The following is a 22,138-nucleotide window of genomic DNA, read 5'->3' on the forward strand; positions in this document are numbered from 1 at the left end:
ATGCATGGTGTGCAGATTTAATGTTGTGTTTTTAAAGAAAAAGCACCTTTGGGAGGTTGTGATTTTGAGCAAGAGAATGAAAATGAAAGATGGGAATGGCACTTAACAGAGAATCAGCTAGTTACAGGTACACCAGCTGCTACACACACACACACACACACACACACACCCCACAGGAGAGGGGGGGAAACCCAACAACCACATAGGATTCAATTCAGTGAAGGACACACTTCTCCTCAGGTAGGAAAGTCATCAAAATTATCTGTAAGGAAAGTATTTCAAAACACAGTAAATAGTTTTATTCCATTCACATGACATCCCCAGCTCACACAGATTTCACCCTAGTGAACCTCAGTGTGCATTACAACCCCAACAACTATTTCCTACTTTTCAGTATACCTTTCTGTGGTTGAGCCTTTTTCTAATCTGTACAAATTCTACACACTTCTCAGTTGCTGACATGAGATATTTTAGTATTTTGGGTGGGGAGGGTGGCTTAGATAGCACATGATAACATGCAAGACAAAATAATGAGGTAAAATGAAATACGGTTGTTAAGAACTTAGTTCAGAAAGCTTTATCCCGTCTGGTGACCCATAAAATTCATCCAAGAATTGTGAAGCACTGTATGCATTAGCATGCTGGTTTGCTGCCCAGAAGCCACAAATTTCACTGAATGGCTTTCATAGCATATTTCTACTGATGTATAGCAACTTGTTTATATCTCTCTCTCATTTTTTAGCTTTAAAATTACATGGGAAGGAGCATACAATGCCACCTTATGCTGAGTCCATTGGTCCATGTAGCTCAGTAAATAAATTGGAGAAAAATACAAGCTAACATGTGCAGTTAGATTAAGAACAGTCACTTGTTCAGACCTGGTTTTAGGCATGACCTCATGGGCAACCTCTGCCTTGATGCTCTCATATGTAATATGGAGATGATGATAATAATGCTAGTCTACCATATCATATAGTTGCTGGACTGCCTTCTTCCCTATCAATCTGCCTGTCCATTGAGACAGGCATCTGGGGCCTACTTCCTCTGGGTGCTCCCTTTCTCTTAAGTTAAGTAGGTGATGCCTGGAGAGAGCGTTTCCTGTGGTGGCTCCTCACTTTTGGAAAATTCTCACCCCACCCCCCAGGAGACTCACCTAGAGACCTCATTACTATCATTTAGGCACCAGAGAAACATTCAGGCTTTTATTAATTTTTAATGTAAGCATTATTTAACGCAGAGCAGCTGTTTTAATTTGCTGCAATAGTTTGCATGTTTCATTCTATCAGTAGTAGCTTATAAATTTTTACTTTTGCTTTCTCACTATCTTCTAAGTGCCCTGGGAACATAAATCTGTGATGAGAATGTGATATATGAATTATGCAAATAAATAAATAAATAAATAAATAAATAAATAAATAAATAAAGGGGGTGTTTCTGGGACTAAACATATGTGAGTGAAAAGTGTAGAGTGCCTATTAAAAACAATATGTGAGTAGTAAGTATTAGGAATTACTATTACCATGAGAAAATACAGATTAATTAAGGGTGAATACTAACAATTTGCCAAGAAGTTCTTTACCGCAGAAGGCAAACCACACAGAGAACCCAGGCAGCGAGGAGAAATTTACCACATATCTGTATCCAGCTGAGGTGTTAGAATTTCCTTCAGTCAAATTGCATGGATGGACACAGCAGAGAACAGACTCTTCCCACAATGATTATACTGTACTTTAAATTAATATTTTGCAAGGGACCATCCATGTTCATCCAGAGCCTGACAAATATCTTTATTTATAGTTACATTGATTGGACTTTTGTTACTGGGATATCAGAATTGTGCTGGCCACCGCAACAGGTTCACAGCTCCAGCCAGTGAATCAGTTTTATTTACAGCTGCAGTTGCTGGAGGTTTTGCAGCTAAATTCTCATCATGTTCCTGCCAGGTTTGCCTGGCTTTCGAGTAACCTACTTTGCTGTCATAATCCAAAACCCTGCTCTCTCTCTCTTTCTCCTTGTCCCTGAATCAATGTCTTAAGTGTGCTTGTGCAGCATTAATTGACCCTTCCATGGGGGCAGGCAGCAGCTGCTTGTGAAGGACCACTAAGAGTTCCTAATCCAATAGGCTGCTGCCTCACTGGAGAGCCATAAGGATGACCTATGAGAGTTTCAGGCCTCACTATGTGTATTAAAGGATGTGAGCCAACATTAACTTGAAAGGTAATGATTCCTCCAGCAATGACTCCACCTTGCAATTATTGCTCTTGTACCTGTCATATATTTGCAGTGGCTTTTCAGAGACAAACTTAATTTTCAAGGAAGTTTTCAAATAAAAGGCATACAAAGAATCTCTTGAAGACCACAGTTTGGCTAAGTGGTGTAGCCAACATCATGTTGAGCAAATAATCCCTAACCTAAACACATTATTTTGAAGTAGTTCTGTTGATTTCACTCTGTTTCACATTTCAGTGGCATTTGTCTTGATCCAAAAACCCGTTTTCATCATGACGTTTTCCCACTGTTTCTACCTCTCTTGTGTGCGATCTGGCCTATTTTATTCAAAATATCTCCTTTCCTCCATTGAAGTGACTGAAGTGGCCTTGGGTGCTGTATCCTTAGTTGTGCCCATCAGAGCACCTGCACCCATTAGACACTACTGAATCGTAACAAATATTTTCAGAATGATTTAGGGTGTAAGTTAACATTATGTGATTACATGATTTAATGATAAGGGGACAGCATGACGAATGGAACTTATTTTAGAGGTTAATTTCTCATTTCTTACTATGCATGAGTCAGGCATGTCTGCTTTTTAGATGCATTGAAATAGGTTGCCTGTAGGGTTTGGTTCATCTTCTGATCCCACCACTTTTATTCTGTTGTAAATCCACTTATAGCCAATTACACCGATGCAAGATCACACGATAATCTAGAATTTAACACGAGTACATTGTAAGGTCTAACTTTTTGCAGGAATACATTAAAGCTACTAAATATATTCATAATTCCTTGTTAAAAGAAACAAAAACAAAAAAAGCTAAGAAATCCAACACAGAGAAACATTCAAGTCCTTGGAATAAATAACAAAGGACTTACTACAGTTTCTTTGGCTGGTGTCCTTTAAAACTAATAAATTAGTTCCACGGTGGCTTTCATCCTGTTTTATCTCTGTAAGTATTATTCACGTTCGCCTGCCTTCAGGTCCAAATTAGACACAGTCTCCAAGTACCTAGTGAGCACAGAATGACATATGGCCTCAGGTAAAACGGTGGTTACAGATAATTATTTTGGACAACGCACTCTATTGCACAACCTCTTGGGAAGTACAGGAGCCCTGCAGGAGCTTTCTAAATCATGACAAGCCTAGAAAACATACAATGTGTGGGGCAGGCAATAAAGAATACTTTTAGTAAGAGTTCAACATATACCTGATGTGGCAGTAGAGCCATTTCCCCCTTTTCACATCTTATGCCCCTGCCCCAAACACTTCTTTTTAGTGTCTCCTGCTCGCAGTGGCTCATGGAAGAAAAACATTCCAACCCTGTTTGCGGAGCCTGTAATTTCTAGGGTGAATCAATTCATCACTACAGTTTTGAATCTCTAGACAGTGCTAGTCGTGTCACATGTTTGTAACAGTTGCTTTCTCGTTTCTGAAAGAAAGAAAGTTCCACGGTGCATAATTGGTTACTAGCAAATAAGTTGAATATTCAAGTTTGTTTTTTAAAGTAGCCTATTTATGCAGTCTAAAAAAAATCAAAACTTTAGTGGTCTTTATGAGCCCATTTGTAGGGACCCAGGTGGCGCTGTGGGTTAAACCACAGAGTCTAGGGCTTGCCGATCAGAAGGTCAGCCTGGAAGCTGTCTGCGGACAAACGTCAGCTCCCTTGGCCTATAGAGCGAGATGAGCACCGCAACCCCAGAGTCGGACACGACTGGACCTAATGGTCAGGAGTCCCTTTACCTTTACCTTTATGAGCCCATTTAACCCAGCAGTTGATGATCTAGTGAATTATCAATTAGATTTACAAGCTGCCCTATCCAGAAGCACTGAGTTCACATGACAACTTGTACACCAAACAACGATAAATGTAGAATCCAAAGCAGTTCATAGAGTTGGCACCTATGATACACACTGGGCTGCAGTCTTATCAACTGCCACAAGCTATTCCATGAATGATTGTCTGGGACCTACCAGGTGTCTGAACCAGGCCATAATATATCAAGAGAGAATTTCCTGTAGGCTGGTGTATAAATATATCTGTATAGTTTTGTAATTTGTTAAATATAGCCCAGTCCGTTTAAATCAGCAGTGTTTATATAATTATAAACACATACCTGGCTGTGAGAATTTTGGAGAAAGTCATTCACAGCCAGGTCAGGGAGATGGTTTTCCATTGCCTTATGAGCTAATACAGTGCATAAACTCTGGAATTTCCCACAACTGTCCTGGAAAAACCGGGACATCCCATTTTGCATCGCGAGAGCATGACAGCCATTTTGGTTACTGTGATTTTGTGTGATTTCATGCTGTAGTTCCTGCCCCCCCAAGTGCTTTTTTGGGGTAATGCACCATAAAATGCATGTTTGGGAGCGCTGCATGAGATTGTGGTCCTAGAAAAAGTGAAATTTTGGAGGGGAAATGCCATCCCAGATTTTGGCTTCAAAATGAACAGGAACTCAGAAAACTAGCCGCACTAGCCTTCCTTTTCAGATGTAAAAATATACACATCAGTTACCTGGCCCTAAGGTACACATTCTAGAGCCAGGACACCTTTACAGAGAAGATTCATCAAGCCTCTAGTCATCACATGCCTAATCTCATGTAGGAAACACCCAGCACCTTGTTGGAGTGTATCCTCTGCAGCAAACTTGTACACTGCATGTAGAGTAGTTTAGCACATTGCATGCTATCCTTGCATAGCATTAGAATGAACTACTTGCTGAAATTTTTGTAAGCAAAACATGAAAATACTTGCAGACCGTGTTCCAGAAATGACAATAAACTGCCAAATAAATGGTGCTAAAAATAGTTAAGATACTGAGTCATCACTCCCATGAGACCCCTGCACAACCCAAGCTTGGTGTGCATTTGATTTATTAATCCTATATTTTCTAACTGTGTTACTAGTACATCCAGAACACTTCATGAATCAAAGCCTGCAACCCCCCCCCCCCCATGAAACAGCTGATTTGGAGAAATTTTAACAGGTCTTGTGCTGCCTTCAATCTGAGAAACAAATGAACACAGACAATTTTTGTTGAAGAATGATGGGAATGACATCACACCCACTGTTATTTGGCTATACCCACTATCCTGCTTCCATGAATAACTATGTAAGCATAATGAAGGAGATCAGGGGCTGTGTTTTTAATGGACATGGGATTGCTGCAGGTAAAGAAGCCTGGTATTTCTATTTCTATTCATATATATATATATATATATATATATATATATATATATGAAACTAATAACAAAACAAAATATTTAGTACTTTAGGTTTGCACTTAAAAACAAGATGGAAGGGAAAGTAGTTTTATCAGTTGCTGAAGATGAATGAACTCATGAGCAATGAAAAGATGATTTAAACAAATAAAAAAATGGTGCATTATGCAGACGATATATAGATAGATATAGATATAGATATAGATGCTTTTGAATTATGGTGCTGGAGGAGACTCTTGAAAGTCCCATGGACTGCAAGAAGATCAAACCTATCCATTCTGAAGGAAGTCAGCCCTGAGTGCTCACTGGAATGACAGATCCTGAAGCTGAGGCTCCAATACTTTGGCCACCTCATGAGAAGAGAAGACTCCCTGGAAAAGACCCCGATGTTGGGAAAGATGGAGGGCACAAGGAGAAGAGGATGATAGAGGACGAGATGGTTGGGCAGTGTTCTCGAAGCTACCAACATGAGTCTGACCAAACTGCGGGAGGCAGTGGAAGACAGGAGTGCCTGGCGTGCTATGGTCCATGGGTTCACTAAGAGTCGGACACGACTAAACAACAACAACAACATATATATATATAGTTATATGGTTGGCATCCATCTGTCTCAGGAGATAAAGGAGGAGTGTGCCTTTGGGGATGAAATCAAACTGTTGGAAGGTTACAGCACCTGCTATGGCTGTAGAGAATGATACGGGAGAGACATGTTTTGTTGCAGCTGGGGCAGATGAAGGCTTCTGGTTGTGCAGGACATTTCTACTTTCTGCAATCTTCCCAGTGGTCATTCTTCTCTGATCACTGCTATGGATACACAGCCTGTCTGTCTCCAGGCCCTGTGGCTGATCTGCAAGGGATTCCCACATGGCAGGATTGATGTTGCTGCCAGCCTTCACGTCACATTTGCAGACACTTTTGTAATACAGAGTTGGTCTGCCAATGGGCCTGGTGCCTTATGCCAACTCCCCATACAGAGCACCTGCCACCTAATTCTAGACACAGGAACAACCCACCCACAGAATATATTTGCTGTCACGATTCACTTTATTCAGCCCACCACTGCTTCTAGACAGTAGCCCAACATTTCCAAAGTCTTTCCTGATTCAGATGGAACGGGCAGCTAGAGCTGTGCATCATCAGCATACCAATAACACTATGCTCCAAACCACAGATGAGAGCTTGCAATTGCTTTGCATAGAAATTGAAAAGCATAGGAGACAAAATGGACCCTTCTGGGACCCACCAGCTCAAAGCCACATAGTACATTTGTCTCCTAGTACTGCTTTCTGGTAATGACCCTGAAATTTCCTGTATAATCACACCTTCATATACAGTGCATCCAATTTCTCACACCCCATAAGCCACTGAGAGATCAAGAAGAACCAACAGTCACACTTCCCCTGTTTCTCCTGATAAAGGTCATCAGTCATGGCGACCAGGGCTATTTTGGTTCTAAAACTGGGCCTGAAACCAGACTGAAATGGGTCTAGAGCAGCCTTTCTCAACTTTTTAGTCCCCAGATGTTGTTGGACTACAATTCCCATCATCCCTGATCACTGGTCCTGCTAGCTAGGAATGATGGGAATTGTGGTTCAACAACTTCTGGTAATTCAAGGCTGAGAAAGGCTGATCCAGAGAATCTGATTCCTTCAGGCATACCAGTAGCTGGATGGCCACCAGCTTCTCAGTCACCTTGCCCAGGAAGGGAATATTAGAGACTGGATAGTTCTCTCAAATCTTTGGATGCAAGGAAGACCTCTTCAAGAAGCGCTTGTAGTCAGCCCCACCACTGAAAGCTTCAGGCTTCCACAACTGAAACGGATCCACAGGTTCTAAGTTAATGGTGCTACAGTGACCTCCAACAGGCCCAAACTAATTGTAGCATCAAGTTTGTCATGGATTCAAGTGATTTGCCCTCAAAGTGCTTCTCACATCTCTCACAGCAGGCTGTTGGGTGGTCTGTTGTTAATGATATGGCACTGGTCTGGCCAGCGGATTTCCCACTTTAAATGTCTCTGGGTTTTGGGGAGGCAGAAATTTAGGGATGAGCTGAGAAACTGAATTGCATGTGTGTATGCCCTAGAGGGGGCATGGTATTGTGTTTCAAAAATGAGATTTGGCAGGGAAAGAGCATTTGACTAGAAGGCTGCCCAGAAACACATGAGACAGTGCCCCTTTTGAAATGGCAAAACAGCCCAGTAAAACTAGGACAGCAGAATTTTATGGTGGTACAAGGATGAAAGATCAGGGACAGTAAATCAAAGTCCCAGAGTGAGAAACCTGTGACCCTCCAGGCGTTTTTGGACTCCTGTTCCCATCAGTCACAGCCAGCTTGGCCAATCGTGAAGGATGATGGGTGCTGCACCTTGCCTTAAGGTTTGGTGCAGCTTTACCTGGATTCAGTTCTATGACACCTGGTCCTCACCCAGCCCTGTCATATATCAGCTATATTTTCAAGTATTCCTCCCATTCCTCTCCCACCCCACACTGCAACCAGCTGGTAAGTGTTTTGCTTTAGAAGAAATGGGCTGTGTCTTTTTGTGTTCCCAAGCTACTGCTTTTGTTTTCATCTGGCTTGGCTGAAGGGCTAGTAAAAGAGTGATAGCAATACGGGGCATCAGTAGTTTTAGGCAGGCTTGGCATCTTGCTCACTGGCAAGGACCACCTCTTGTGGGAAAGAATGCTTTTTGAAAAATTATCTGTCCATCTTTGAGAACAAGACACACATTTGTGTTTTGTTTGTTTGGTTTTATGTAAGAAGACTCGTCGGCTCCTATTAGATCTTCTCCTTTTCAACCTGAAACAATGGTATTTCTTTTATTATTGTAAGCATTTTATGGAAGGGCACAAATAGTAGGCAGTATCCCTCCCGCAGTAGCTGAATCATGTTCGTGTCTCTTCAGATGTAAGCCCCACTTATTTCAATGGGACTTAACAGGTAAGTATGTATGTATAGGGCTATCGCCTCAGTATATTGGTTTTAATCCATTATTTTGAAAACATATTCACTAAAGATGAAGTGCTTTATAATAAGGCTATTCCTTTCATAGCCTCAGAAGGTATTTTTCAAATTACTGTAAGCTTCTCGCCATTTTGGAGATGTTGTCAACACAAATACAGCCTCTCAGGTGACATGAAAGTGCTCTGCTATCTAGTTGAATTGTTGTATTGTATGGCCACATTTAGACATAATACTTAACCATGGTTCAATACTATGGGAACAAACTGTCCTTTATATGGCTTTTTAAATTCTGACTCTGCTCCTTTTAAGAACACCTTAGGTTCATTTGAATATTGCACACAATTGTCATACTACTATCAGTAAGAAAATATATTCACCGTCTAGGTTAGATAGACAGTGTTAGGGATTTTGTTTCATACCAGCATTTGCTATCATGTAGTCTTTAGAATTTTTCAGAAATGTTACTTTTGAGTTTATAAAATGCTTTGGGGCGGAAAGCACTAACAATGCCAGAAGCAGTATGATATATCCTGTTGATATGACTCAGTGCAGAAAATCTATGTATATATCTGTATCTATTTAAATATTTTATTCAGGCCATTTGCCACTATTTACCACCCCAGCTGAAAACTAGCAAAGAATTTCACTTAGTTCATTATTAGAAAGCCTCAAAAGTGGCCTGGTTTTATAATGATAGAACGTTAACTAAATTAATAGCCACGGTGTTGGAAGAGGACTTAAAACCATGCTCATGAAACAGCTATACTTGGCACAGAGCTTAAATTTGAAGAGCTTCTTTCTGTTACAGCTCACATTCAGTTAATTGGAAGGGTGCTGAAGTTCAGGAATCTGCGACGTCATATTTTTATTGTAATTTCATGCTTATTCCCTCTGAAATTGCATGCAATATAGCAAGGAATACAAATGCAGAATGCTAGACCCAGAGCACACCAGAGTCAGTTGAAGGCAGCTCTTTAATCTAGCTATGCAAAGTCTCATTGACGTCAATGGGGTGCTTGCTGGAATAGAATTATGCATGAAGGGAAATATTTCATGAAACAACACTGCGGTTATATATCACTTTATGTAGCAATGTGTGCAGATATATATTAGCGACTTTCACACTGATCGAAACAAAATAGAAAATTCTTTCCAGTAGCACCTTAGAGACCAACTGAGTTTGTTCTTGGTATGAGCTTTCGTGTGCATGCACACTTCTTCAGATACGTGTGCATGCACACGAAAGCTCATACCAAGAACAAACTCAGTTGGTCTCTAAGGTGCTACTGGAAAGAATTTTCTATTTTGTTTCGACTATGGCAGACCAACACGGCTACCCACCTGTAACTTTCACACTGATGTGATGGGTCAGGATATACGAGCAGTATACGAGCCAGGGGACTGCCTGCTATCCCCAATCAGTTGTGCTTAACACTTGGTCAACTGTTGAAATGGTAGTAGTCTTCAGCCTTCATGATAGCAAGGGTAAGCTTGAGCACATGGCAGCCTAAAACACAGTACTTAGAAGGCAAGGGGAAGTGGACCCCAAATTAATGCATTTATTATTTTATTTGCAATGGTATTTTGTTTCTAAGAGCTGCAGATTTCTTATCCCCATAAGGAAATTTATAGCAGAATGTGCATTAATAGTATCTGGCGACCAAACAGTCATATTTATTTATGAGTCAACTTTTGGCTCAGAAAGGGCCCCAAGATGACTTTATAGTTTAATTTTTTAAATCTTTAATTTAAAAAACCTTAAAGCAATATCACAATATACAGATTAAGAGCAATTCAAAATATGAAAGTGGAGGTCATTATATTTAACAGAACATCACCAACCATCCACTGTTGCTGGAAAGATTTTGGCTAATTTAAACAAACCATAGTTTAAGCATAGTTTGGCTTGGTTTGACTGCAGTGATAAACTGTGGTTAGTTTAAACTAGGATATGGATATTCCCAATCATGCCAGACAAGGAGAGGGGAGGGGCAGGATGTGCATCATCATATGTGCTTCTAATGTTCCAAAGTTGGTAGAAGGCAGAAGCAGAATTATGGTTGTGAATATGATAATTCCATTGAGTTCTTCAGAGATTAGCCAGACAAGCTTAGCCATATACCGGTAATTTACTTGCATAATGAGGAAAATAGAGATCCTTGGACTGGTGAAATGATCTGTGTCGTCCACTAAATTTCTCCTCAATACCATTGAAAATTGCTTAATATAAAATCTGTCTTAAATCTAAGCATCCCATCTTAGATATCAGCAGGATTAACACTAACTTTGAATTTGAATTTGAACACAGAGTTTCCCTGATGCCCCAGCTAATGTCTAGCTTGGGTTTGCATTTAGGATTGAGGTGTCACTCCTAATTAAGTTGGTCGGACAAAATCCAAGCCGACTGCCACACACGTCAGTGTGATTCAGGCATTAACAACGTTGAAAGTGGCACGAAATTAAGAAAAGTAACTGGATGGTGCATTCTCCAGCTGTTTCATATGGTAACAGCTCACAATTGTCTTTCTTAAAATTTAGGCATGTTTTTCTTGCTGAATCTGTAACTCAGCCATTATACTTAATAATGTCATTTCCCCATATGCTGCAGGGGATGAAGCCACCACTGAGTTGAAGCAAGTTTTTAATATACTATTTTATGTTAAATGCAGATATGTACTTTTTTAAAAACGGGAAAAACATAATTCGGAGAAAATAATGGCTGCCATTAGGGTTCAACGAAATAGTTTCCTAGAGTAGTTCTTGGAGGAACCACTTAATGCAACTGTACAGGTGCTGCACAATGCATCCCTTGATTATGGCTGATTCAGATCTTTATTTATTTAGGTAAAAGCAGCTTTACTATTTTCCCATTCCTCCTCATGACCTTTATGTCTCATTTAGTCTGGAAATTGACTGCTGCTCAGCATTTTTCCCTTCACACTAAAAGCTGTTACTCTGCAGGGCTCATATTTAAAGCATGCCAAGCAGCTATTTGCCAGGCTGGAGGGAGAAAAAGGCTGCCTGTCACGCCACTTATGGGCTTTATTTATTGTAGCAGTTGCTTGGGAAATAGTCGCCATCCGCACACGGCGGTGTGGGCAGGAAAGAAAAAATATTTTACTTTTCTTGGGGCTCCAGGTTTTCCATTTAAATATTTAAAGCATTCGGTGTTCTAAGCAATTTTCACATGTTATCAACCCTGAGATACCCCAAAGTGGTAAGTGGTAAAGGTGGGGGGGGGAGAGATACTTCTTCTCTGGAGCTCTTTCCCATTGCATATCAGAAAGGCACCTTCCCCACTGTTGCTGCTGGTTTGGCACTTGCTGAATACATTTGATGTTTTATCATGTTTTTAATTTAATTGGAAGCTGCCCAGAGTGGCCTGGTCAAATGGGCGGGGTATAAGTAATAAATTATTATTATTATTATTATTATTATTATTATTATTCCTTCAACAAGTTCTCAGTTCATCTCAGTTGCTATCTGTCTTGAACTTGAGTTGATTTTATGTATGTACTGCTGTTTTAAACTGTTTTTATATTTGTATTTATTTTTTAAAAATGTTTTTATACATGTGATTGTTTTAAATTTTCGTTTGCGTGTGTACGCACATATGTGAATGAATATTTCATATATGTTATATTGCACATCACTTTGGGCTGCCTCATGGGAATAAATAAATAAATAAACTGTACTATTGTGCTCCAAGTGGTATTAAAATGCAGATTTCATTAAGCCACTGTAGCTAGTAGCTATCAATTAGTAACTAGTAAGGAAATATCTCTAGGAATTTGTCTAATGGTTTTTAAAAAACATCTTAGCTTCTGTCCGCCGCCACATCATGTGACAGTGATATAGGAGGTTATGAGAGAGAGAGAGAGAGAGAGAGAGAGAGAGAGAGAGAGAGAGAGAGAGAGAGTTGATATAACCTTAAAACACTATATTATTGGAGCCTTATTTGCCCCTCCGGGTTCCCATGGTTGCGCCCGGTGAGAAAACATGGAAGCAGAAAGACACCTGAGGCTGCTGGCTTCAGAGAGAGAAAGATTTATTTCCTGCATGCAGAGGTACTGCGGTGTTCAGACATCCAAGCAAGTACAAAACTAGTCAATTTTCAGACAGTTCTTATAGACAGTTCTCTGGCTCTCTTCCCACCCCAGAAATCTTCCTCTTGTCCATATAAGGAACATTTCCTGTTGTACATTTCCTGTTGTACATATAAGGCAAAAGGACATTTAGCCCTGAGTTGGTTCATGCGCACTCCAGCAAGGCCATCCTATCTCTGACCTACACAGTCAGTTCCTCTCTGTCCAAGGACAGTTACTCTCTGTGTTATCTCCAGACTCTTAGTCATAGCTTGCCAGAAAGAAGTACAATGCAGATCAAAGTTCACAGCTTTACAGAGAGGTTTCATAAGGCAAAGCTTAAAAATTCTTTTATACTTCTGGACTAACAATACATTCAGGTAAATATATACAGGTTAGTTAATTAACCCCTTCCATTCCACTACGGGGGCCTCCTTGTCTGTGCTGATTTGAAAGCCTCCTCCCTTCCAGAGTCTGAGCTTCCTTCCCGAGCCTCTGGGCAGTTGAAGGGCTCTGCAGCATTCCCAAGCCCCTGCTTCATCTCTTGTGTCACTTGCTCCTCCCAATTCTCCCTGACACGGTATCTATCCTAGGAGAGATGTGTGGCTCTGGTGTGCTGCAGGCCCCGTGGTGAGTGCCGCCCGGCATTTTGTCACCCCCCTCAGTGGTGACACCCAGAACGGACCGCATCCACTGTACCCCCTTCCTTCGCCCCTGGTTTCAGGGGATCTACTCTGAGTAGGAGTTAATTGGATGTATCCCAAAAATATACTTAGGTGGCTCCTGATGGCCACTGCATTCGCTATCTGCTATGACATTGTTCAGATGGTGCACAAATGGTACTTGTGCTAACACAACCATTGTACCCGTATGGTTTAATGTGGATCTCACATTAGTTCAACAAGCAATTAGTTCTACAAGCAGGCTACTTTAGTGGAGCACATGGGGTGGTAGGGTAAATGTCAACAAACCCTGATCCTCAGCAACCACTATCTGTGTACACCTCACTCGTGTCTGGCATATGGGAATGGGAGGACACTCATGCTCCCGAGGGGGGATGGGCTTGAACCTGGGACCCCAATGTGGATTTCGCCCCTACTTTTGTAATGTCTGAATTGAGTCTTACCTATCATTGCTTAAAGCCACATTCATAGTGAAGCCAATAAAACGTGTCTTTTATTACAAGGCACTTGAATTTATGCCACTCTGTAGCTTTTGTATTCAGTCGCTGTGACATTGGACAAATTGCTCAGAGTGCTTTCTTCCTGCTGCTCTTTGAAACAGCAAACGGTCCTAAGGCTTCCAGACCATTGGATTCATGACCATGCTCTTGTTCACTTTGTGCAAAGCTTTGCCAAAGATGCACGGTGCCTACCTGTTCCCAGTCTTTTGTCCTCACAGCTGCCTGTTGTATTTGTAAGAAATCCTACATTTGTGCAGCTGAGATAAGAAATTACTTATTTCAAATCTCTGCAGCTTTTATGCATTTCCACATCTTTATGCCTTTATTAAGGCTTTATTATATTTGCAGCACAGGAAAAACTCATTCGCATTGTACTGCTATAGCATTGATGATCGTGACTGCAAGCCTTATACGGAACAAAGCAGGGTTCTGATTGTGCAGCATTAGTTAACAATTCATGTTGCACAATGAGCAACAGTTGTTTGGTGATCTCTTTGACATTCTGTGTGGGAGAACATTGCTTCGTTTGAAAAGGCGTTGATCACAATCTTACATTTCTTTCAGCTGATTTGTTCTCCAGGTTGTGCTTTGGAATTCAGTTTTATTTGTTAGTTATCAGCACAAAGGCTTCGGAATAATTTGTTCACAGATTCTCTGATATGGTGGAAATATTCTTTGAATACTGTTGTATCCATAGCTGAGAGCATAATTGCTTGGGGGGGGGGTCAGGAAAAACACCCAGTTTAGCCACTGATAAAAGTTTAGGCCAACCACCTTGGCAAAGTTTATTACACGTTACAATATTTTTCACGTGCATAAGAAGCAGCTGTGTGGGGGCCCATAGCTATGCAGCAGAGCACATTCTAAGCATGCAAAAGGTCCCAAGTTCAGCTCCTTCCATCTTCACTTAACAGCATCATAGAATTAGAGTTGGAAGGGACCACAAAGGTCATTGGGAATATTTTGCCCAACATAGGACTCAGGTATTAGGTAATGGGAAGTGGGTGGCTGGTACCTCCAGTTAGGACTAGGAAGGACTCCTGTCTTAAACCCTGGAGAGTTGCTGTCAGTCAATGTTGACAGTAGTGAACTAACTGGACCAATGGTTTGGCTCTGTATAAAGCAGCTTCTGGCAATCACATTTGCTGATAGTGGAAAAAGTAAAGACACATCCTCAGGATGGGTGCTAAACTGACCAGGGATCCCAAGAGTTTTGCCTCCTGAACCATATCCGAGATTGCAGCTCATCTACTTTGTTCCAAAGGACTAAAAGTGCCATTAAGAACTAAGCCAAACATGCTTATGTAGCTCCATCCCTTCAGTTAAATCTGCCTGAGTAGACCTTGCTTCTTAACCATACTATACAGTGGTACCTCGGTTTTCAAACGTAATCCATTCCGGAGGACTGTTCAAGTTCTGAAACATTCGAAAACCAAAAACTCAGTACGGAAGCCTCAAAACAGAAAACTCAATACGGAATACGCGTTTCATGTTCGACTTCCGAGGCACGTTTGAATACCGAAGCATTTACTTCCGTGTTTACAGCATTCAGAAACCAAAACTTTCGTCAACGGGGATGTTCAAAAATCAAGGTACTACTGCAGTGTGGTTAAATTTTGGGAATGTGATAGGATCTTATGTTAAGAACAGAGTGACAAAGAGGAAGAATGCTGGGGCAATGATATTTGTATAGACAGCAGTTAGAGTGTAATGGTAACAGAGCACTACAAGGAGAAACTTGGGAATGGGCCAATATGTCTTCAAATGCTGACCCAAAATACACTCAGAATTAAGACATCTGAAAGACTATGGGTTGGGCTTGACTGATGTAATCTACCGTATATAGTGTTCCTTCTCGCCCGCCCCCCAATGGAGAACGACTTCTCAGATAGGTGTGCAAATGAAATATCTGATGTTTGACTTGCATGATTTAGTTTCTTCCATCTGCTTCAATACCAACACTTACTTTCCAGAGTATTTGTCTCACTGAATGCTGTTCCCTAGAAACTAATTAGCATTTCATTGTGCAAGTATTTCTGCTTACATGGTGTTTTCAAACTAAGAATGTTGCTAATCCCTCTATAATTAATGCTAAAATGGCATAAATAATTTTTTTTTTAAAAAAAGAAATTAGATGGTAGGTAACGTTTTAATATAATTGTATTTTAATTGCAAAATTACCAAGCAATTCCCATAAATTATATATCACGTTCACATAAGTATGACGTGAATTACTTCGTTATGATTAATGTAATTGTGAAAACCGCATGAATTAATGAGGACTGTCCACTTATTTCCAAACTATGTTAATGCACTAAATGTTTATTATTTTATTAACCAATGGCACTGGTACTTCTAAAAAGGGAGGGCATAAAAACACATGGAAAAGCAATTGAAAAGAAGGCAAAGTATTGAGCATTTGTTTAAAAAGGACAAATAAACGTGCAGTAAAAGAAGATTGTATAACAGTCTGCTTCTATCATGTATCTGTCAGCAGCCCACTTTGTTTTGAACTGGCATAGCAATGGAGTTTAAGATTATTAGGAGTTCTTAATGTGAGTTTCTTAATGTGAGTTTTGAGCTGAAATAATGAAATAATTCTTAATGTGAGTTTTGAGCTGAAATAATCAACCAGAAGAGGGGACCACAAGCAGACCAAGACAGCAGAGTTGTAGTTGCACTAGCAGACTGCTACTTTGGCTCTCACCCACTGGAATTTTATTGGAGTTTTTTTTTAAAAAAAGATGCAGCACAGATTTGAAATATAAGTATTTGCTGGCAATCATTTTCTTGGGTAGTTGGCTCAATATAGTTATATATGTTGAGTTTGTTTGGTCAAATATTAGGCATATCCATCTGCCACTCCCCACCTGTTTTAAGCACCACGGCAGTCCACAAAATAAAATAAAAACATTGAAATATAAATGGACACAAATTAGATAGTACAGCATGCAGGGGATGGACATACCACTCCCCAGTCTTTCTAACAGAATCCCTTTTAATCTGACTTTTGAAATCTTCACAGTGTTAGAAAATTATGTACATTTTCAGGCAGTTTCTGTATTATGTTTGTAGCTCTCTCATGGAGTTTTCTGCACACACGATGGTGGACAGCTCAGTTTTTAAAAAGTCTATCTTTTCTAGTTCTGGCTCTCTGGCACAAGGAAGGCTTATTCTTAACACACGGATAAATCTCAAAGGGAGCTCCCTGCTACGATAGATATAGACTTGGACATCTGTTCCTTCTCATTAATCAGGCTTGGAAAAATGACAGGAAAAATTGTGACATGTCTATCTACAGTTCTCTGTTTGAGGTGAGGCAAGGAGAAAAGGAGCTCTGCAGGCTGAAACATGCCCTCTGTACCTAATTCATCTTTTTTAAAAAAACATTTGCTGCTTATTTATTTGCAATGTTGCAAACCACTTTTCCATTTCTACAACCTACACAAGTGGGAAGCAGCAATAAAATAGCTGTAAAATTCAAAATTCAAAGCTTAGATGAAATGATAATCAACATCAGTAATATCTACAAAAATACCACCAAATAACATTCAGAACACACTAAATATGAAATGCTAGTATAATAACAGACAGGACTTGCTGAAATTTATTTCACACAATTCCCCAGAGTGGGTGGGGAAACCCAGCCAAATGGGCGGGGTATAAATAATAAATGGTTGTTGTTGTTGTTGTTGTTGTATCCTGGCCTTTCACTTAATAGATAGCATTTAGGACAGCTTACTACTACTACTACTACTATTCAGTCTTCATCCGAGGATCACAGGGCAGTTGACAATATAAAAACACAAAAATACATAACATAGTGACAAACAACATCAACCCTTACACACAGTTTAAATGTCATAGATTGTTAAATTAGCCAAGCTGTAAAACACAACCTTAAAACAAACATCCAAAAAACTGATAAGGGTGCCATCATCTGGGGGTGGGGGCAGTGCAGGCAAAATGGTGTTAACATTCCTGGCTTCCTGGTCCCCAAATATTACTGCTACTTACTGAGAGGGGAAGGGATGTGGGACAGGAAGACAAATGATTATTCTGAGCCCTGGACAGATTATGCTTCGAATATTGAATGTGTTCCATGGATTTAGCCCAGAAACAATCTACTAACCAGGAGAAGCTTTGTAAAGCTGATGTTGCACCTTCTCTGTGGTTAACATCAGTCTTGCTGCCACATTCTGGACCAACTCAAGCTTCTAAACTGCCTTCAGTGGCAGCCCCGTCTGTTAGCATTTGCAGCATGGTTGGCTAAACTGCCCCTCCTGGTGTTACTGAACTCAAATTCCCGCCATTGCTGACCATTGACCATGCTGACTGAGCCTTTGGGTGTTGGCGCTCCACAATATTTGTTGAGTCAGTAATAGAATTGGGAGGTTATCGGGAAATCACAACATTATTTTTAAGAAGCAGTGCAGCTGGCATATCTGTTGAAGCGAATAAGATATACTCAGGGCCATAACTTCAAACTAATTATCCCGTGGGAAGACCCGTCCAGAGCCTAATAATAATAATAATAATAATAATAATAATAATAATAATAATAATGATAATTTATTTGTACCCCACCCATCTGTCTGGGTCTCCCCAGCCATTCTGGGTGGCTTCCAACAAAGATTTAAAAATACATTAAAATGTCACACATTAAAAACTTACCTAAACAGGGCTGCCTTCAGATGTCTTCTAAATGTCAGGTTGTTTATCTCTTTGACATCTGATGGGAGGGCATTCCACAGGGCGGGTGCCACTACCGAAAAGGCCCTCTGCCTGGTTCCTTGTAGCTCCAAGCACTCCTAATCCAAGCTGTGATCTTGATCCTTGGCATGCAATCCCATGCAAAATAGGAATGTTTGAGACTGGCTTCAGCATTGCTCTTAGGCCAGCCTTCTTTTGAACTCTACTCAGTCATTTGACATTTTGAGAGAAGATTTTGGGCAGGTGAAACATCTTTCTCTTCCTCTCTACACTTACACTTCCCAAATAGCACACCAAAACTGTTGTGTAAGAAGGTACTCAAAGGTTTGCCCCCTTAGCCCGGTCTCTACCACCATGCAGCCAACTCCAACCACTTTAAAATATTGTTCCTTTCAGCATAGAATCTTTGTGTTGCATTGTAGCTATGGCCCAAGACCTGCCCTATGCAAAAACCTGTTTCTTTAATCCCATGCAGAATGCTTGGCTATTACGCCACCAAGCCATTGGGACCAGCAGTGCCAAGGAAATCACTTCTGGGAATCTTCACCTGTTTAGAAACTCTAGAGATGCCCTCACCTGGGCAGGGGTAGAGGCAGGGAGTTGGAATGCTTCTTAACATCTTCTGCAGATATCAAAATATGGAGAAAAGGGAACCATGCCCATTGTGAAAATGTTTCAATCTGAAATTTCCTTCTGTAATGTGTAGAACTGGTGGCCTAATCCATTTGCACTTACTGCTTCTGTGTATTTTGAAGGGTAGAATGGCTATTTATACATGCTTCTTTGCAAATGAGAAACATTAAAAAAAAAAAAATCCAGTAGCAGACATTACTCACAGATGGTGAGTAAAATGGAATTGTAGTGGGTTGATTCCCCCATTGAGCTGAAGGCTCTGTTGTTCCTGATGCAACTATGCTGCTGGTGCTGTCTCTCTGCAAAACGAAAGCTTGAGGGCAACAGTTTTTCCAGTTAATGCTCTGGAAAAGGAGCACGGGATATTATTCAAAGCTGAGCTGCAAGGGTTGATTGTAGCTTCCCAGCAGAAACAGTTTCTAAAACATTCAGAGTTTCGGGAGAGCAAACGGATTTTAGCTTCCCTTCAGATAGACGGATAAAGATGGGCTTACATCTAGAGTAGTTTTGCATAATGATTAGCTTCCTCTTGGCAAAGACAGGATGCTGCTTATCTCAAAACAACCCTAAGTCTGAACCCGGGAGATGCGCTCGCTTTGCCTCTTGGTTCAAGCTGTTTTTACTCATTGCTGGTGGGCAACCATTTAAAACAAAGCAATACAGAAGACATGACAAAGGCAGGGTAATATACAGTTACAAGGGCATGTACCTAATGAGCATATTAAAAAGTGAGGGTTTTTCCAGAGGCTCTTTATGTGCTACATTCTTCTCACAGCCTTTCTGATTGTTGTTGTTGTTGTTGTTGTTGTTGTTGTTGTTGTTGTTATTTCATTAACCCAACTCAATGCAATTAGATAGCTTTGTATACCACCAACTAGTTCAAAAGAGGCTCCCTCAAATTATTCCATCATCTGCTGCATTGTTGCATCCTGTCCATGCGCAAGATTGCCTCATAGTGGAGGCAAATGTGAAATCTTACTTTGTGAAGATTAGATGAAATCGTGAAAGATAGGGCCACACAGCAGCTATTGAAATGTTAACTAAATTGAATCTCCATATTGAGAGCCAGTTTACCTTTGAATACCAGATGCTGGTATCTTCAAGTAGCATCTGGCTGCCCATGTCAGACAGAGAATTTGATTAGATATACTTTGATCCAGAAAGGCGATGTTTCAGTTCTTGTAATATCTTAAGACACTTTTACTCAGACAAGCATTTGAGAACCAGAAATACAAGGGGACAGCTCTTTGCTTAGTTTGCTTTAGTTTCGGATTTTTATTTATTCTTACACGCCATCGCAATATCAGTGAGTGGAGCGAGATTCCAGGGGTTCCAGGCGAGGCACAGCATAGGCTAGTGTCTTGAAGAAATATGGGTTATTAACGCATATTTACACCTGAAAGTCTGCAGTGGAAGGGGCACAGAAGAGTGTCTCTCATTGCCCCTCTCTTACCTTCAGCAAGCAGCAGTCAAGTCATGGCTCCTGGTCTCTTGGTGCAGCCTCCTCCAGCCAGCACCGCATGGAGTTCTGGCCTTTGTTATCCTTCTTCTTCCCAGCAGTACATCCTTGGATTTTCAAGAAGTACAAATTTTCCTCTGACATCACGCCCCCCATCACCTTGGCAACATGCCTTTAATGGCACTCCATTGTTTATTACTGGCTCTGCACCTAAGCTAGCCGTTCAGTTTGCATAGGCTAACCCAGGGATTCCTCTGCAGCTTGTATTTTCTCTTCAATATCCCAGTTATTATCTAGATTCTGACGTTCATTAATTTCTTTGGTTGGGGGAGTTGCTCCCCTGCCCCTCATGTTCTTAACATTATATTAATGATGGATAATACAGTTGTTTATATTATAACGTTGCAGGTGTTGACTGTTACTATATGGTTGTAAAATACCTAGAAACACAGACAACCAGAATGGAAGGGGGCTTCACTATGTCAACCACAAAATAACAAAACAGGCAAGTGGTTCTCTGACTGACATCACCTGCCTGTTCTTCTGAGGCCTGATTCAAAGGTGCAGGGGTGAGTTGGCAACAGTCCCTACCACCTCCCTTAGCTGTTCTGTTGATTGTTGTGTGTCTGGTTCAGGCGGACTTTCTACAATTTGTAACTACTGAGCAAGAGAACATTTTACTTCTCCAGGTGGGAAAAAGTGACAGGTAGTGATTTCAATCTGCCGGTCTCTCCAGTAATGCTATGTGTCAGTTTTTGCTATCTTGGATCAGAAGATCATGGGTCCAGGTGTGAGATCATGACAGGTATTCATTCCAGACTTTCAGTCTGACTCAAATCCATCTTGTCATTTTGCAGTCTATCACAGCCTGAAAACCTTTAGTGGTCTAGGTGGGAGATGCCTACAGGTAGCAATTTCTGACAGCCACCCTGTCCAAATCTGATGCTTGTCTGTTTCCCTGGCTGGAGACAGCACTGCCTAGTTTTCATATGGGGAAAGATTTTTTTCTCTCCAAACAATATCATGTGGAACTTGCACCCCGGGTGAAAAAGCTAGAAATATCAGAGAAAGACACAAACATTGTTCTTATTTTTTTATTTTTTGCATGGATGCAACTTTCAAAGAAACATTGCTCTGTGTAGTACCATGTCCGCCTGAGGATTTCCTTGCCTCTGATAAGCACACTGGCAAGTCTTATGTCTAGGAAACCCATCCTTTTAAGCAAGCCCACTTTTGCACGTATTCCCAAAACAAATTTGTTCTGAAAGTTATAGCATTTCTGCCCACAACAACTGCCCCCCCCATTTGGTTTGTTGCTTTAGGACTAAACCAGATGCTTTGATGCAAACTTGCCTGGAGAAACCAAAGGCAGTCTGGCACAAAAGAACTCCAAACCAGCATCACGTACTGCACACATTGCAGAGCATCTGCTTTCCTACCATACAGATTGTGGTGCTAGCATATGCTCTACTCAAGGCACAATTGTCCTTAAAATTCACATGCACACAGAATGAGTGACTGTGACCCCTGGAAAACAGGCCCTTAGTGGGAGCATTTCTGCAGTGAGCATGCACAATATCGTAGAAATTGACTTGCATATGAAAATAGAGGTGGTATTATCAGAGGACACATGCTTTGAATTTCTTAATGCTTTTCACACATA

The 22,138-nt window shown here is 40.8% G+C and overlaps 1 protein-coding gene across 4 annotated transcripts in view; it reads left to right on the plus strand.

Annotated features, from left to right (window-relative positions):
• Positions 1-22,138, plus strand: part of RALYL (RALY RNA binding protein like) — a 244,981-nt gene that overhangs the window by 124,841 nt on the left and 98,002 nt on the right. The gene's annotated exons all lie outside the window — the stretch shown is intronic.

This window comes from Lacerta agilis, chromosome 7 (assembly GCF_009819535.1).
Source record: "Lacerta agilis isolate rLacAgi1 chromosome 7, rLacAgi1.pri, whole genome shotgun sequence".
NCBI lineage: Eukaryota > Metazoa > Chordata > Lepidosauria > Squamata > Lacertidae > Lacerta > Lacerta agilis.